Source organism: Triplophysa rosa, linkage group LG14 (assembly GCF_024868665.1).
Source record: "Triplophysa rosa linkage group LG14, Trosa_1v2, whole genome shotgun sequence".
Taxonomy (NCBI): domain Eukaryota; kingdom Metazoa; phylum Chordata; class Actinopteri; order Cypriniformes; family Nemacheilidae; genus Triplophysa; species Triplophysa rosa.
The window spans coordinates 10,948,082-10,967,037 of NC_079903.1; positions in this window are offsets into that span (position 1 = coordinate 10,948,082).

The following is an 18,956-nucleotide window of genomic DNA, read 5'->3' on the forward strand; positions in this document are numbered from 1 at the left end:
GACAACATTTTTCCATGACGTAGTTCTAAATGAAACTCATAGAAACCTGAACAACTGTTAAAATCATAACTCCATGCCTTCAATGTGAGAAGTCAGCCAACATAAAACAACAAAAAGTGTAAAACAAAAGTGCAAACGAACACATTCCTACTGTATACATACACTATTATTGTCACGACAGGTAAAGGAAGAACCCAAGCGCAGGCAGCAGGGATGAAGGGGTTAACAAACAGATTTTATTACACAAAGAAACAAAACAAAGACCCACGATGGAGATAACAGATAAACAGGAAAACAGGATAAACAAGACGAAGACTAACTGACACTAGACTGAATAAACACTTGACAAACTAAACTAAACTAAACACTTACTAGGATGACGAAAACAGCAACAACGGGACCAAGAACAGGCAATGACGGCTGACGCTGGACGAGCAACAAGACAAACTGGATACAATGACCGAGCAACAAGACAAACTGGATACAATGACCGAGCACAGGATAATGAAACATGAGGGTATTATATAGGGCAAGACAAATGAGGGATAATGACACAGGGCAGGTGAGAAACATTAGACACGGCAGGGAAGCAATACATGAAACGAGAGGGGCTGGGCCAATGACTAGACACGAGAAAGCACATGAGATGTCATAACGTAAACAACTCATGGCTTTCTCACATAAAACCTAAGGGCTCCGTCCCGATCCTGCCACACGACTAGAAATACAGAACCAGGAAGGCAGGACCGTGACAATTATTCAACAGTTTTGAAACAGAAATGTTTCTCATGATGTGCTTTTGTAGACAAAATGTAATTGTGTCAACATTAATTTATTTTATTTAAAAACATTTTATTAAACAGTTTTTGAAATGGATGACTTGGACCAAAAACAGCCAGTAAAAGAACATAATAGAAAGGAACTCTTTCAATAAGCTTCCCATGGTCAGATGCATGCTACCACACATGACTTGCCAACTCAACTAATCAGACAGCAAAAGAAAGGAGTTTAAAGTGAACGATCTCGCCCTTTTATACTTTGTAACACTATATGCTTTTATTCTTGCTTAATAAAGAACTCTAAGTGCTCCACATCAAGCTGCTACAGTGTTCTGAAATGCGTGTCGCCAAGATGGATTACGAGCAGTCATGCATCCACGTGTCATATATGGAGTTTCAGTCGAGAACTTGTGAAGATCATACGGTCAGAGAAGTGGAATTTCCATAGCAAGCCAGTGCAGAGCAGATCAAACAAACATCACACAGACTTTCTGGCAGTGAAGCTTAAATGGCAATGAAGCCTAACCACCAACATTCATTTGACTTTGCAGATATACATTTTAGACTATCAATTGAATTGATTCAGTTTGTACATGAGCTTTTCGTAAAGATGAGTAGATGTGTTGTTGTATGGTTTTGTGTATACTGTATTTTAAGTCAGCACACTCTTGAGATCAAAATAAAGTTGGTTAAATTCACAGGATCTAAATGAGGTGATGTTTGGAATAGGTGACTGTGAAATAAGTGTTGACTCCCTTGTTTTTGAGTATCCATAGAAACCACATACTACCTAAGGGCAGGGAAATAATACCTCAGTAAAGATCACTCGAGACTTAAAGGATTATGCTCTGACAGGGATGTCAGTCATATAGAAAAATGGTCTTACGGTGGACATATCTGAGCACTTTCTTAGGTTCTTCTGAACATTGTGTTGAAGTCAAGCTTGGCCCTTTCAGCATGTTGGGCCCTGTTTCAGTCGAGAGGGGCCTGAATGTTTACAGAACCTGGAGCTATTCTAAGCACGGGCAGAAGTATCAATCTTTCATGCTTGGACTCAACAGCTCTTTGACTGTTTTGGATTTTTTTAAGCTTTTTTTACATAGCACACAATGGCAGGAATTGCAGATTGAAATTCTATGATAGCTTTGCAGAATAACTCACTAAACTGCACAAAGACACAGTGTAGCGGTCATGAATGAGCCTCAGTTTGTTGGAACGAAGAACAGTGATTGTATCATAAAATTAGCCCAAATGAACAGTAAAGATGTCACGATCAGGCTGGCAATGTGCAGGTTGATAGCACTAGTGTAGTTTGTAAATGGCAGCTGTTAACCATAAAAGTTAATACTTTTACTTTCCCATGCGGGTCATGATCCTAACAGCCAGTGTTTGGTAGTGAGGTAATGAGGATCAATGTTGTGGCTTTCACAGTGTAACAAGCTCCATGTGGGGTTACGAATATGTTGCATGCTGGGTTCAATCCAAATGTAACGGCATACCTTTCGTTCGAAACGGATTTCCAAAATCTCTGCCTGTTTTTCATTATTCTGATTCTTGGTTTGTTTTACCTTAACATCATTTAAATTGTTTACCATACATGGAAATCTATTTTTTTCCTTTTCTTTGTGTAACTCTGAGTTATTAGTTTTGTTTTCAGTGTTATCGTAGTTTTGTTAATATTTTGAATTTGGTTTTGTTTTTATATTTTAAGTTTTTATGTTAATTTTAGTTTCATTTTTAGCAATTTTGTTATGTGCTTTCATCATTTTATTGTTTAATTGTTTATTTTTTCATGTTGCTATACAAATTTAATTTATTTTTATTTTATTTATTGTCAATTAATAAAGTTAGTGCTGCAGCTTAATTTATTTCAGTTTATTCCTGAGGCAACATTTCTCATTTTTGTTTATTGTTTTTATTTTATTTTTTTACTTTTTCAAATAATATTTAGACAGATTTTTCAGAAAACAGTAATGCTTTAATAGTTTGAATAAACTATAATAACATTGATGTAACTGTGTAAAATCTCAGATACACACTTAACAATAATACAGTGATGCAGTTATATAAAATAATATACCCAATCCATAACACACAGAATTCCACAATTCCAATTGAGTCATGGTATGCAATATACAGGGGTGGACATCTGGCGTATAGGGACTGTTCTTGGTGGGCCGCATCTAAGTGTGGGCTGAAGCTCAAACAAACGTGGGGGACCCCCCTAGAATGCAAAACACAAGCACGATCAGGCCGGAACGCAGTCGCGGCTGGACAGAACAGACGGAGGGCCGCTCTTGGCCAAGAAATCCAGGGCCGTTTTAGCAACACTTACAAAACATATAACGTAACTCTTCTAGCTCTACATGTTCTGTGGATTACCTGGCAACTGCATGCTTCACAGGAATTCAAATGAATTGAAATCCCTGACACTTCAACCATTAAAGAAACTGTTATTACTTGCTAACCTCAGCGATTTAGACCTCTCTAGTTATTTTCAAAAGAAAGCATTTGCAAGCAATGAGTCAGCCACCCTGTATTGTACTGTACAAACATCAAAAACAGAGGAAAGATGTTTTCAACTTGCACATAGTGGCTTCAATTGTGTACTGCCTTTACAAGCAATTAAACATATGATTCCTTGTGATTAAAGATTCAGGATATGAGGAAATGAATCACTTTTATTATTGTACATGTAATTCTGTAGTGCCTATTCATATTGTAAATAAACTGGTTCAGGAGCAGTGATTCCACATGCATTTGCACTGTCCACCGGCCTTACGTGTTTAAAGGGATAATTCCCCCAAAAATCATTTATTCACCCTTATGTCTTTCCAAACCTGTATGACTTACTTTCTTCAAAAAAGATGTTTGAAGAATATTGAAAACCAAACAATATTGACACGCATTGACTTCTATTGTATGGTCATAAAACCACAGAGACGTTTCTCACAATATCTTCTTTTGTGTTCAGAAAAAGTAATTTACAAATGTTGAACAACATAAGGGCAAATTAACGATTACAGTTTTTTTGGGTGAACTATCTCTTTAAGAGGTCTAATCCTTCAACCCACCAGTATTAGATGTGCATGATTTGTCAAAAAAAAAAGATTTAGTTTGGAGCTGTAAAGTACAGAAAACACACCTGTCCAGAGTCAAGACAATAAGCCTTTCCTCTCTGTTACTATGGTGCTTCACAGTTATTGTAAATACTGATACTGAGATGTGTTTTCCTTTCAATCATTCTGCACGTCTTTCGTACTTTGGTTATGCTTCAGTGTGAAGACCGGAGCCCCAGAGACTCAATGAGTGACAGTTTTTAAACAAAAGACAGAGAAAACAAAGATCTCATTGTAGAAAGAAAAATCTGCATGATCTCACTGATGTGTCTTATCACTGATGTGAGGAGCATTAAAAGGCGTGTTAGTTATTACTATTTGTGTGACGAGGTGTAGCAGCTCATGCAGGCTGTTGTTCGCTTTTTGAGATAATGCTTAAATAAACCATATAAATATAAACTGGAGAGTGTGGGGGTCACACTTTTTATTTGAGTGAATAGCGAATAGGTTTATTCTTGAAAGGCAGTTATTGTATAGACATTAAAGGTACAATGTGCAATTTTTTTGGTGGATCTACTCACAGAAATGCGGTATAATATACATAACTGTGTGTTCAGAGGTGTATAAAGACCTTGCATAATGAAGTGTTATGTTTTTATTACCTTAGAATGAGCTATTTCTATCTATACACCATGGGTCCCCTTACATATTCACCATGTTGTTTCTACAGTAGCCCTAAATGGACGAATGGCTCTACAGAGCATGTTTCGAAATACGTTATCTTCTTTGGCGAAGAAGCGAAAACGTGACCACATCTTAGTCCTGTGTCAGCCACCGAAGTGCTTTAAAAGGGAGGGGTGGGGTGGAGTGAGCCGTTAGTTGCAGCACACCGCAGTGGTATAGAAGTGCTGCTTCTAACTTGTTTGAAATGATACTTTCGTAAGTTTACATGTCGTTATAACATTCAAATACGGTAGAACGCCACTTCTATATACCACTGCGTTGTGCTGCAATGTACAGCATCTGCTAAATGTAGCTATTTTCAGTTTCCCATTTCTCTCTGCTTTAAGTCTCTCCAACCGGAAACTGCCACAGGTTCTTCCTGTGAAACGCAGAAGTAACGTGTGCATATAGCCCATTGAATGGCTCCTCCCCTTTTTAAATAGCAAATAGCATTTAATTTACCTCACAAGCTGAAGTGCAGAATGATGTCACAAAATTTGTTGATCTATATTGGCAAAAGTGAGTGGCTTAAAAATGTGAATTCTTGTATCTTCTCAATGCAAATTTTGTCAATGTTTTGGAGCACATAGTTTATAAATGTCCTTTAGACTAACATATTCGTAATAAAATCCAAAATTCTTTGAAATTATCTTTTCAGAAAGCACACAGCTTAAAACACCACGTCTCAAGCTTCATGTTTTAATTCACACAGAAAAACCCTGTTATTGCAATCAAAAGGGATAGTGCTTGTACTGCATTCCATTCAACTCAAAGAATTTCTTGCTTCTTGGAAACATGCAACAGAATTCCACATTTCCAACTGGAATGGAAGCCTGGAACTGGGATTTCACCGCAATGTGTGTGTGGCACCCGTCTGGCAATAAACAATCTCCTGTAAACAAATAACATGTACAAATGAGCCAGAATTCCTACCTAACATAAAAAGAAAACACTGAAGGGCCAGGTGTGTGAAACATGGTAAACCACCCTCTGTGTTGATACACCTGTGGAGCAAATGCTAGCACTGAACAGCGTCATTTACCCGACACAATTTGGTTGCTAGGAGAATTATTTCTTGACAATCAAACACCTGCACAGCTAACCACAAAGTTGTTGTGTTTTTCTTTAGTCGTCGTCTTACGAGCAAATTACGCAATGGTGTTTTTAACAGTTGGAAGTCGGAAGTATGAAGTGGAAATATCTCACATCCGATGCTGAATGGAACACATCATCACTGTCTGCAAAGTAACCAATAAATTACACATACAAGGAGTATTAAACGCATCACACCAGGGCACCAGATAGATTTAATATGTGCCAGATGCATGTTTGCATGCATGTTTTTATGGATGAAATCATTTCTATTGGTTTATAATTTTTTTATTCTGCTGTTAGGCTTAAATGCGTTGCAGCAACACAGAATTGAAATTCTTATCAAAGCTTTTGGGGTTGATTAATGAATGTTATAGCAACTTCGACAATAAAGCCCTCTGGGATAGACCACCAGAAAATTGCAATGATCTAAACAAGTAACACAGCCAATGAAAATAACTGAATTAGTCAGCCTACAGATATTGCAAGTACACAGATGTATCTATGACAAATCATCCATTGAGAAATAGCTTTTACTTCATTATTCCTTCTTGGATTTCCACCTCCAACACATTCTCTGGTGTTTTTGTTCAGGGATCGGTGGGAGCTCTCAGAAAATATGATTAAAGGCAAATTGTCAAATGATATATACTTACACAAAAAGCCAAGATTTCACATGATTTGATCATTCCCTGTATATAACTCATACAGTAGCTTTAAGACGAGGGGAGACCAGTTAATCTTATAATAAAGGCATCTGTTTTAAATAATGAAATTAATGAAAATTCTGTCATCAATTACTCACCCTCAAGTTGTTCCAAATCTGTATAAATTTGTCCTGATGAACACAGAGAAAGATATTTAGAAGAATGCCTGTAACCAAATGGTTCTTGGCCACCATTGACTACCATATGAACAATTATTTTTAAAGTTTCTTTGTTCTGTTGATATTTTGAAGAATGCAGGAAAGCAAACAGTTGTGGGGCACTTTTGGCTACCATTGTAATTTTCCTACTTTGGTAGTCAATGGTGTCCAAGAACTGTTCTTCCAAACATCTTTCTCTGTGTTCATCAGAGCGAAGAAATGTAAATTGATTCGCAACAATTTAAGGGTGAGTAAATTACGACAGAAGTTTCATTTTTTTGGGTGAACTGTTCCTTTAACTTAACCTTTGAAGTCATTTTACCATCCTCCTACCACTCACTTCCATTTCATTTTAAACATCGGAATTCTAAATTGTTAACATATAGGTGACATTTTATTTAAAACAGCTGTTGGGAACTAGAAATACATACTGACAACTCTAAAAACAACAGACACAGTGTGTGTGCATGTTAGTCAGATTCACAATTGTGGCTAAAGTGGTGGTTAAGTACAATACTTATTGTACCCCTGATGTTAATATTTAATTGCTTGTCTAAAACTGATGGTGTTTCAGCACTCTCTGGTCTTCCATACTTGGAGCCTTTTCTATGACTCTGTATTGCACTCCTAATAAACAGCTGTTAGGACGTTGGCCCACCTTTGTTTAAGAATGCTCTTGTGTCTGTTTTAATAATCTTTTATTGCAAACTCCCTTATAAACCGTACGCTGTGTTTACATGAAATGCTGTCTATGACGCCAAGTCTGACAGCAGTGTCATCCAAATGCAATCATAGAGGTCCTTTGTGTACCTGATTATAAATAAAAACCTTCAGTAAGGAGCACAGATGATCTCTCACAGATATGTGTCTCACTTGAAACGATTAGCCTCTTATTCCCATTTGTGCATTAGGCTCAGATTCAAAGCTTTTAAAGTTAGTGTAAGCCGATGGATTACTGACTGTAGTCTTATTGCACAAGTGAGATGAGCACCACGTGCGGAAATATGTTGAGGTGATTTTAAAGACAAAAGTTGATTTTGCTGCTGTTCTAAAAGCTTGTATCTCCATATACAGCTGCGGTAGACATGAAGAGAGACCATTCAAAATGTTCATGTAATCAGCATTTCTAGATGTATTGTGTCCATTCCAGTCCAGTGTCTGTTGAATTTCAACAAAATCAACAGGAGTGACATAAAGTCATCCAACAGCAATGAGAAAGACTGACAGCATGACAAGACACATGAAAACTTTATTACAAAAACAAACATGTACACAAGTATTACTGTTTTATTGCTTAAAAATGAATATGAACTTGTGTTTTATTGCAGTATTTGAGGTCTGAAAAAAACACAGAGCACCTTTAGTAAGGAGCACAGATGACCTCTCACAGATATGTGTCTCTCTTGAAACGATTAGCCTCTTATTCCCATTTGTGCATTAGGCTCAGATTCAAAGCTTTCAAAGTTAATGTAAATCGATGGATTACTGACTGTAGTCTTATTGCACAAGTGAGATGAGCACCACGTGCGGAAATATGTCTAGGTGGAACTTTTATTTTCCATACGCTTATTTTCATCTTGTTAAGATAATTTGTCTTGTTATAGATAAGAGAAAAATAAAAAGCAGTCATTTCTAAATGTTCTTGTAGTTTCAAACCTAGTCTCGCATAGCCAGACCTTTAGACTGACTGAAGAAGGTCTGAGAACCATGGCCGCTTTGATGACCGCTCAAGAAGCCATGACTGACAGGTAAAGCAACCAATCATGTTACGTTGACAACGTTTGATTGATGAGTGCCGACAGCTGTGATGTGTGTGGTGTTAGACGCTGATTTTCCTTTAAAAACCCTTGGCTGGTTTCCATATTGAAGAGTATGGGATTTCAGAAAGTGCGAATGCTGCGAGATAAGAATCCATGATTTGGACACCAGAAATCCTTTTGGCAAAAGAGACCATGAAGATGTTGGCAAATGTTGACAACTCGCTGCTTTTGGCCTGTGTGTTTATGTTAAAATGATCTGATGAATGGGAAAGACTGGCGTGTCTGCGGTCACCGGATGGGTTAATTTTTTGTTTACTATGCACGAGTAGCTAAGCATACCAGGCGTGTTTTACAATTACATGTTGGCAGGGCTGATGAAAAGATTCTTCTGATGTGTACACATTTAAAGGACTTAAATTTGTTTAGTATAGCCTAATCCATGGGCTTAGTTTGTCATTATGGAGGTTTTACAGTATATTTGTGACATACAATTTTGTCTGTATGAAAAACAAACAGCTGGCCTGGGTCCATTTGGGTAAATTAACTCAAGGTGGTTTGTTGTTATAGCTTTGAAAGTCTACATGTCAACAGATTGCCGCACGTGTTTTCTGGGAATGTTAAAGGTGTGTGCTGGGTCCGGGATAGGATTATAGCGTAGGATGTATTTTGAACTATTCAGGATTATTCTGGAAATGTTTTAGGAATGTGGTGGGAGTACAATAAATGTTTTTGGAATTTTGAAACAGATTTCCTTGTCAAAAAGCATTAAAGTCATAAATATTTCTTGGTAGAGGAAGTTCAGCCCGTTCCTGATGAATTCAGATGAGAATGCTTTAACCACTTTGTCTTTTTCAAGGCAGCTTTTAGCCAGTCAGACACTTTACAACACATTAGTTAATGCATTAAGGTTGCAATAAGGTTGCATTTTGTTAACATTTGTGCATTAAGGTTGCATTAGTTTTGCAATAAAGTTGCATTTAGTTAACTTTATTTAATGCATTAAGGTTACATTAAGGTTGCTATAAGGTTGCATTTAGTTAACATTAGATTATGCATTGACTAAAATGAAGTAACAATGAATGAATAATATTCCTACAGCATTTATTTATATTAGTTCATCTTAATTTCAGCATTTACTAATAGTTTTAAAATCCTAAATTGTAACTGTTAACATTAGTTAATGCACCGTGAACTAACACGAACAATTGTATTCACATTAACTAACATTAACAATGAACAATTAACAATGCTCATTCTTAGTTCATGTTAGCTGTTGCATGTAATAATGTTAATACATCCTTATTGTGAAGTCATTTGTATGCTAGCATCTTAAAACTGAGCTGCCTGGTTTATGTTTTACATGTAACCATTAATAGGTTTTATACTGTACAAACATTGCCAAAAACAGTCTTTATTAAGTCCTGTTGAAACCACACACACCTCGAACACATGCTGTATTGGTTCTTTGGTGTGGACTGCACAAACCTCTTAAAGTTTACAACTCCCGTAGGGTGCTGAATAATAGTGTTGCCTCCATCAGAAAACCTGCCGCGGCACAGACAAATACAACTTTGTGGAGCTGATGAAGTCAGGCTGTTGTGCAAGAGCTATGAACTGAGCAGGAAAACGTCTGCCTTAGGACATGCATTACCTCATACAGGAGATTGACAGAGCAGTGATTGAAAATACTGACACAACACTGAAGGCTTTTACGAGACATACCTGACCTAAGTGTAATCAAACATGATGTTTAACCTGTGCAGATAAACCCGCTGAGATGCCAATGAGTAATGTCTCCTATAAACTCCATTAAAGTGCCTATTACAACATAAAGATTGTATTTTTGTTATCTGCTCTGGTTTAATGGCATGACAATAACATTAGATTGGAGGGAGATTTAAGGACTGGCGTTTTATAAGCGCTTTGGTATGTTAATAGCAACTAAACAAAGAGAAACGAGCAAAACCTGCAGTTTTATCAAAACATATTAGGTTTTATTTAAGCGAACTCATTACAACAATGAAAACTTCTAAAGCAAATGTTAACCTTAGAACGTGTTGCCTGACTAATACATTTTAAAGACAAAAGTTGACTTCACTGATGTTCTAAAATCTTGTATCTCCATATACAGCTGCGGTAGAAATGAAGAGACCATTAAAAATGTTCATGTAATCTGCATTTCTAGATGTATTGTGTCCATTCTAGTGTCTGTTGAATTTCAACAAAATCAAACCTCAGGAGTGACAAAGTCATCCAACAGCAATGTGAAAGACTGACAGCATGACAAGACACATGAAAACTTTATTACAAAAACAAACATTTACATATATGTCTGTTGTATTGCTTAAAAGTGAATATGAATTTTGTTTTCTTTGCAGTATTTGAGGTCTGAAAAAAATCTTTCCTGTTATTTTGACCCTTCTCCAGTTTTCATTTTTGCAAATAAATGCAAACAGAAACAATATTTTTATTGGAAATTTGACATAAATATTTTTAGTAGTTCAAAGATTGAAACAAAACTATCATTTTTATCATTTTATCTAAACACATACCTGTAAAAGATAAAAAAATATGTAAAGATTATTTTGAAATGAGTCATCCTTTATTTGTCACTGAGTTTTGCAAAAATCTAACCAATAAAAAGTATTAAAAAGTCAACTTTGACAACACAGTATTTAGTTATAAAAAATATATATTTCCTGAAAAACGGCGAATTTGGACATCCAAGGTATCAGAAGGACAGATTTGTTAATGTTAGTAAATGCACAATAAACTAACGTGCAAACACAGAATGATTGAACAAGTAAACAAATGAAACCTCAGTGTCAGGAATATTCTAATTGTTTGTAAGTATCGTTAAGTTTTAGATTGCATGTAAAAACTTGGACTTGATAGACCGACTGGAAAGTCTCACTTCTCTCTTTTTTAAGATTCTTTGGATTAAACCGTCTGATAAATAAAGACATAGCAGCATGTCCTTGCAAAGAATTTACTTTAAAATTGTTTTACTAAAGTATTATTGTTCAGACAGAGAGGTTTGAAAGATGACAGACAAGAATGCTTCACTATGTTCTGTCTATAATTGAGCACATTACTGTTTTTTTTAAGAAAAAAAGGGCATTATGGGAAGGGAGCATTATCAAAAAGCAAGTGAGATTAGGGGCCCTATCATACACTCGGCGCAAGGCACAGCGCAAGTGTTTTAGGTAGTTTCAGGCCAACGCAGTTCTCATTTTGCCGTCCTGCGGTGCGTTGTTTAAATAGCAAATGCATTTGCGCTCATTTGTGCGCCCGTGAGCGTGCTGGTCTAAAAAAGAGATTTTATCAGGCGCATTGTTGGCGCGTTGCTATTTTGAGGAACTGAAAATTGACTGCGCCATAGACCAACTCAAACCTGGTCTAAAGTCAATGGCGCAATTAAAAAATATATATTTTTAAAAGCGTGTTAGTAGAAACTACGCCTCTTGGCTGGTCCACAGCGCGCTTTCACTTTACTTATTAGACAGAGGGAAGCGCAGCAGCATACAAACATGCCAAATATGAAAAATGAATAGACTACAATGTAAAAGATTATTATCGTGTACATAAAGATAAAAATACGGTTTGTCCTGTGGATGGTCTGCTCGCGCGCTTTAACCTCACGCACGAGCAGATGCGTTTCGTTTCTGGAGTAGCGAGCGAATCCGCCATGGCGTGAGCGCAACTGGCTCTTAAAGGGAATGAGAGATGAGACTCTGATTGGTTTACTGCACGTTACACCCAAAAAACACCCATTACTCATTAAGAGAATCGGGACAACCCGTTTAGACCATGCGCCCGGGCGCGCCGACCGTTTTCCCGTCGTTAAACTAGCAAAAGTGGATTCGGACACGCCCTGAGTGCACCTGCGCCGCTTTGACCATGCGCTTAGATTGTTAAAATAGGGCCCTAGGTCACTCCTTTTAAAGCATCTCTTGTTGTTAAAATAACTCATGGCAGGTCTCGTAAACTGTCTCTTGTGCCAGCACAGATCTCTGTTCACTTTTATCTTCACTGTTATCAAAGCACTGTGTCTGTGCAGCCAGCAGGTACCATGTGCTAATCATCCCAACTTGCCATGCAAACACCAAAAATTAAGATGAACTTAATGCTGTTCTTTCCTGTGTGATTCATTCAAACTAACAGAAACAAACCAGCTGGCCTGACCACTGTTGTGATCCAGCTTTAAAGCTTTCATGTTTTGCCTTGTAAAACAATGGCTGATTATTGAATGTACAGTATAGACCATTTATCCAACATTTTGGATGGAATTCAATGCACTTGCGAGTTAATATTTTTGATGAACCGTTGCCTTCTGCTTTAAAAGCCAAGCATCAGTGAAGACGGTCCAAAGGATCAAAGCTTTGGCACTGCTTGTGGATTCCTGGCATTCGCTTGTTCCATCTTCTTAAGATAACAAAAGGCAGTTTTGTTGTGTAAGGGCAAGAAAGCGTTGAAATTGTTCAAAGACTGTCTGGCTTGAGAAGCAGCTAGGGCTCTCTTCTTCAATTTATTGATGAAAGGAACGCTCAGGATATTCTGTGATATAATATGTCCTTACAAGAACATTAGAGTAATGGTAAACTGCTGTAGTACTTGAAAATAAAAATTTAGCTGCATAAAAGAGCTAATGAGGTTTTTCAAAAGTATTCAAACTCTCTCTTAACAAGATGAAAAGATGAAGCAATTCTTTTTGTTGTAAATGAAACCTATGGAAACCAGAAGAAACAGTGGTTTCTTCTCAGAAGACGAGGAAGATAATGTCAGATGATTCTGTGTAAAGGTCATGCAAGTGTATTACATCAGGAACTTTCATCCTGGCCTGTGGTCTAAGGTGGGGTCTCCGGTTATACACTGCCTCAATATTTCCTTTTAAACATATTGATAATTACCTTATACTTCTCAACAGCAAATTTAGTTGTCAATGCCAGCCGCGCTCCAAAGTCGGTCTGGGTAAATGATGCTGGCTGCTCAATATCACAATACGTGGCTATTTCTATGTATTGATCATCAGGGAGTGTTCATGAGCTCACCAGTTCCAGTTCACTGTTTCTTACTGCAGCTATGATTTCAAACACATTAAACATGGCCCTTATTTTGATGTGTATCATACCTTTTCCCCATAGCAACTTAAATCTCCAGTAACCCGGGAAAATCCCCAATTATATCGTATTTTTTTCTCTCTCCTAACAAGTGTTTGCAAATCCTTGTGGGAAAAGTTGAAGATTATGCAGGATTGCCAGTTATGGCTGATTTTGTGAGTTGTGCCTGAACATTGTTCTAGCTGCAAATACTGTGATGTTGAACTTTTCTTGTTAACACATTATATTTAGTTATTGTTGTATTATTTGCTTTGAATAACATTAACAACTTTTCAATGTTCATATAACCCCAAATATGTGTTGGCATAAGAGACAAATCTTTGTTTTGTTTACATATTCAAAAGTATGAATGTTTATATATTAAAAAGTTTCATCCAAAAGCACATGGCCAAACTAATGATAAAATGGCAATAAGACTATAGTGCAGTAATGTACAATTCTTATTTAGACTGTGGTGCAAGTGTGTGAGCGTGATCTCATATTTCCCTTGAGATATTGTTTTGAGTTCAGCTGACAAGTTTTTAGGTTTCATCACGAATGACAAGTTCAGCCAACACAAACTTTGATAACAGAGTTACATTAGCAAGTTCAATCCAGGGAAGATATTTAAACACATAAATTAAAGGTATTGATAATTTTAAGGCAAAACTATGTTTGAAAGTACCAATTTTTGGAGGGGTGTACGAAACTCCAGCTGTGATATGTCATTGTTATATATTGGGGAAAAACACTGAATTACTATGTGACACAACTTGTTCCGTGTTTTTGTGCATAAATCTGTTGGTATAAGAATGCTTTCTTCTTCACTAGCCTGCATACCAAAGAAACACAAAACCAATCCTTTTAGAGACGTGAGTGCAGTGGCGGCGTTTCACCTAAACCTAGGCAATGGCAAAATTTCCTCTGGCCATACAACAACTACAGAACCATAAATTACGACAGAAACCAACAGAACCATAAATTATACCACATCATATCTAAACAAAACGTGTACAAGAATCCACGAAACTGAAAGAATGCACGGACATGCACAGAGACTTACAGATAACAAACCCTTATCATTTCTGCAGCAAAAGGGCGACTCCAACAAAATATCTACTAAACCATCTGTCATTTATAGGGATGCACGATAAATTATCGGCCATATCGGTATCGGCCGATAAATGGTCATTTTTAATGTTATCGGTATTGGCCGATAATCAAATTTAGGCCAATATATTATAGCCGATAAATTATGAATCTTTTCGTCTGGTTGAACCACTTCAGCTGCACACTGCTCAAAGTTAAAATCCAGTACAGTAATGTCTTTCTGTCGTGATCATTCACTTACTGCTATTAGCAAAACATTGTTGATGTAGTATGTAGATATTTATGAATGTGTAAATCATAAGAACAAACACATACTGTTTGAATCAGACTGCTGTCTGAATGATTTCTGTCTTGAGACCTGTTGGACTTGTGGCTATTGAGAAACACCTTTCTGGGTTGCTCTGGAAGAACATCTTTAATTTGTTTATTAGATAGACATTATACCAGAAAAGTTTAAAAGTTAAAGAATCTTTAATCAGTGTAAAATAGGCTTGGTACATGATTTTCAGGAGAAAAATAGAATGTTCAGTCTCAGAAAATGTTAAATTAATATTTAGGTGCTGTATATCGGCCAATATATAGGTTATCGGCTTCCAATGTTCAAGAATTATCGGTTATCATTATCGGCCAAAATTGACATATCGGTGCATCATACTATGTGTGACAATCACTTCAAGTCAATAGTCAGATGTTGTTATAACAACCACCAAATGTTCAAAATAATCAAACAGATTAAGTAATGTAAACTTTTTATAAAATTAAGTTCGTGAAACACTTTTTTACTTTTGAGTTAAGTATAATGATTATTTTTGATTAACTTGACTATAACTCAAAAATTTTATTTGCTCCTTACTTAATTTAAACATGTTAATTCAACAATTGGTCAAGAAGGATTTCCAATTCCCAGCATGCTTTGCGTCAGACTGCATTAGGAGAGTAAATAAATAAATAAAAGATTATTTTATATGTTTTTAGTAAAGTTAAAGACTTGTTAGTATTTAATGTTCACTTCTCTTAGATATTTAGAAGAGTTTGACATATTTTTCAGTTTTGGTGGTTACCATTGTTTAGAAGAGTGGTGCATGTGCCTAGTCTCTGCGAAGCTACATTTCACCTGTGACATGTGGTATGTTACCAGTGAGCAGTAACTGTGCTAATGCCAGTTCTGAGATCAGTCTCTTCTAGCTCATTTTGGATTGCATAAGTCAAGGTGTTTGATTTATGCATATTAAGACTAAGGAATATGCAAAATAATGAAACCGAAAGAATTTAGTTTAGTTAACTTAAAAATGCAATTTTGGTACTTATTTGTTTAAGTTCTGTCTACTTAATTTCATAAAAAGGATAAATGAAATATTTAAGTCGCACTAACTAAGATTAGTTAAGAACTTTAACTTAACAGTAATCAAAATTTGAAGGTTCCGCTTACTTAAACCAAGAATCTCTAAAACTCAAACATTTTGAGGCAACGAGTATTGCCAACTTATTCGGGTTTACAGTGTACGTTAATCGAGTCTAAAATATACGCCAAACATTAAATGAAATTAACATTATTATCTTTAAATAAAGAACATGTCTTACATTGTCACAGTGCAGTTTATTGCATAAGTAGCGGCAAGGTTGAAGCAGTGCAAAATCTGTGACACCCAAATGAAAACGCGCGGATATTTAGTGCAACGAACTGCGACTGCGCAACACTGACACATGGAGTACATTTTTTAATTATTCACAGATAATGTAACAAATAATATTAATCTTGCAATATTTATACATCTGGCTTGGGCAGAAAATGTAGACAAACGCAAGGTGGATTCGAACTTGCATCGCGAACTTGCACACCATTGAAGCTGTTAGTGAGAGAGTGTCGTTTTTACACTCTGAAATACACATGCTTCCGACATCAGTGGATATATAAATATATGGATATACTGTATGTTTGGTCAAAATTATTGCATATCCCTACCATCCCTAAACCCAAATCGACGCCCTTACATACAAACATAAAACATCAGTAATTATTTCATTTTTGGTTCCATAGTGATGATCTGAACGGTTTCCTCTTTTTAAGATGGTCACATGAATTAAACTGGAGTCACACCGATGAAAAAACATAACATTTATAGTTCACCCCAAAATAAAAATCTGTCATCATTTACTCACTCTCTTGTCATTTCAAACCTATGACTTTCTGTCTTCTGAAGAACACAAAAGAAGATATTTTGAAGAATGTTTTTAACTGGCCCTCATTGATTTGCATTGGTTTTGTAAAGTGAATGGGTGCCCGTGCTGTTCGTTTACCAACTTTCTTCAAAACATCTTCTTTTGTGTTCCGCAGAAGAAAGAAAGTTATTTTTCTTTTTGGGTGAACTATCTCTTTAAGAATATCAAAACATCCTTCACAACTTTCAAAAAACAGCTCAAAACATACCTGTTCCGCATTTATTTGATTAACCAAAAACTCTGTATGTCTGTCTGTCTGTCTGTCTGTCAAAAAAAAACCTTGTTGTTCATTCTCTCCTTTGCTTACTCCAGCTTTAATCCTCCTAGTAGCATGGCCTTGTAAACTAACGGTACTGTTTAGCGTGTTGACAAAATGTTTATATGCTCTCCTACTTGTAAGTCGCTTTGGATAAAAGCGTCTTCCAAATAAAAATGTAATGTTAAAAACATTAGGAACTGATTTGAAATATCTGACTTTACAAATCTGTGGTTTTACTGTCAATTTACCGTGATCTCATGTCAGAATTAGCTCGTAACCCTTCTATAATCTATACTTTAGGTGCAATTTCGTTGAAGTTTCTTTACCTTTTTCTAATAGTCCAACAGCTCATAATGTTAGATCCCTATAACAGAAAGCCCTGTTCAGTTTCTAAGCCTGAACTCTCATATGACCTTGTTAAAACTGTGTCTCAAATAAGGTAGATTAAAAGCAGGTCTCTGAAACAGGCACAGAAAGCCAAAGAAAATCTAAATGTGGCCTCTTAGTTCCCAGAGCTTTTCTTCTCTTGCTTAACTATTGCTGGCTTTCTTCACGCTTGGCTTTTGATTTTCATGGTGGTCCATACAAAGACTTTCTAGGTAACAATGGGTTAAAAGCTGACAATGAGCTCCGTCTTCCACTAGCCTTCACTGAATGTGTGAAAGCATGTCGTGAGGTTTCTTATTTAATTCAAGGTTATTGTAGCGGTTTGTGGTACAACACATCACAGGTACTTTAGGTTATCTGCGTCTTGACTAAACAAGGACTCGTGGTAATTTCTTTGACTTTAAAATAGATCCAAACTTCCTGGTGCCATCTTGAAGCATTAACATCAGCAACGCTGATCATATAGATTGTCACGGGTGTTCTCAGGGTTCAAGAGCAGGCGAGTAATCTCGTGGAACAATAGATGCAGGGCAGTTGAGATTTTTAATATAGTGAATTGGCGCAAACTCTGTTAGACCCTTTCTGTCAGAAGTCAGTCAAACACATAAAAAAACCTTTGCATTTATTCTTCGGGTTTTTGTGCTCAAATGGAACACTCTGCATGCATTGCTGAAATGTTTTTCTTTGTATTTCTTGGAAGCAAACCCTTTAATACACTGGAACTGAAACACAAAGCAAAAAAAAAAAAACATTTCAACTGTGCTGTGTGCATGCATATTCATCATGCTATTAGAAAAACTGTATTTATTTGACTGAATGGAAACAATTCTGCTTCTTTGCATCCTCTTTGGCAATGAAATGTTGCTTTTGTTGTTTATGGAAATATGCTTTGTAATCCTGAGTGACACCACATTTTTATAATTTGCAGAGTTTTTCAGCCAGAAATCACCCTTAGTTACTGTAGTTTATATATTTTGGATGTAACTATGTACAGTATATGAAACATGTAAACATGAATTTAACAAAATGCCAACTAATTGTAGTTATAGTTTTGTAGTTAATATTTTAATTTCAAGATATGAAATAACAGTTTTAATAAAGGTCATATACCGTATATTCAGTCCATTTTCAGTTAATTCTGTCAATTTTATTTAATAATATGTTGTTTAACCCTAGCGAATGTTCAGTAATATGCTGAAATCTTTAGTGCTTATTTCAATGTTAGATCAGCGCTTGCTGCTTCTAATGTTTCAGTTTTAGCGGGGGGATTTTCATTTGTGATGAAGTCACTGAGTCGGAATTATTAAAGAATAGCTGACCACCCCTGGTTTTAATTGACAGGAGATGGCGAAGAGAAATCGAAGTCCTGTTTATTAACTGCTTATGAATGCAGATTGACGAAATGTGAGATCTGGTCAGTCAGGCCCAGATGGAAATTAATTTTATGATGAAAAATACATAGTTTTGCAAAATAGATTGAAGAATAGATTGTTAGATGAATGCATTAATCAAATTAGCCTAAATATTTACTGTCAGACTATTTCAGTTCAGCTGAAGATTTACGCCAGGTTCAGATTCATTGTGACTTTCACACAATAGCAGA